Below are 1,028 nucleotides of genomic sequence, written 5' to 3'. Positions count from 1 at the left end.
ATGGAGAACGGACAAGATAATACACAGCCATGCGCCTTGAAGGATTATGTGCAACCAGTTATGAATGACAACTATTCGGGTATCAGACGCCAGCCCATTAATGCCAACAATTTTGAGCTCAAACCCGCATTAATCAGCATGGTGCAGCAGACCCAATTTAGTGGATCGCCACTTGATGATCCCAATATCCATCTGGCGATGTTTTTGGAGATTTGTGATACTGTGAAGATCAATGGTGTTACTGAAGACACCATTAGACTGAGATTATTTCCTTTCTCTTTGAGGGACAAAGCAAGAGGTTGGCTACAGTCGCTACAACCCGGGAGTATCACTAGTTAGCAGGACATGGCTGAAAAATTTCTGGCTAAATTCTTTCCACCTACAAAAACAGCTCAACTCAGGAGTGAGATTTGTCAATTCAAGCAACATGATTTTGAATCACTTTATGAAGCATGGGAAAGGTATAAAGATTTGATTCGATGCTGCCCACAACATGGATTGCCTGATTGGTTGCAAATTCAAATGTTCTATAATGGATTAAATGGGCAAATGCAGACTTTAGTTGATGTTGCATCTGGGGGAACTTTGATGTTAAAGACACCTGAGGGTGCTACTGCTCTTTTGGAAGAAATGGCCTCAAATAACTATCAATGGCCAACTGAAAGAACTATGGCTAAGAAAGTTGCTGGAATTCATGAATTGGAGCCGTTTGCTGCACTTTCAGCTCAAGTTGCTTCTTTGTCTCATCAGATTTCATCTTTGACAACCCAGAGGATACCACAAGGTGCAGAATATGTGGCAACTACAAGTAGGATAGATCCGAGCAATGGAGAGAGTCATGAACAGGTTCAATACATCAACAATCGGAACTACAACTATAGGGGTAATCCAGTGTCACAATATTACCATCCAGGGCATCGAAATCATGAGAATTCGTCTTATGGAAATACAAGGAATGTGCTGCAACCTCCTCCAGGACTTGATAGTCAACAAAGTGAGAAGAAGATGTCACTTGAGGATGCCATGAT

General features: G+C 41.7%; 1 non-coding gene across 1 annotated transcript; it reads right to left on the bottom strand.

Moving 5' to 3' along the window:
* Positions 1-393: 393 nt before the first annotated feature.
* Positions 394-500, bottom strand: LOC131147157 (small nucleolar RNA R71). Its single transcript, XR_009134637.1, has one exon. It is a non-coding gene; the product is annotated as a small nucleolar RNA R71 (small nucleolar RNA).
* Positions 501-1,028: the final 528 nt, after the last annotated feature.

The sequence above is a fragment of the Malania oleifera genome, unplaced genomic scaffold (assembly GCF_029873635.1).
Source record: "Malania oleifera isolate guangnan ecotype guangnan unplaced genomic scaffold, ASM2987363v1 ctg327, whole genome shotgun sequence".
Classification (NCBI taxonomy): Eukaryota; Viridiplantae; Streptophyta; class Magnoliopsida; order Santalales; family Ximeniaceae; genus Malania; species Malania oleifera.
The sequence above is the reverse complement of the archived record's forward strand: the minus strand, read 5'-3'. Positions and strand labels throughout refer to the sequence as shown.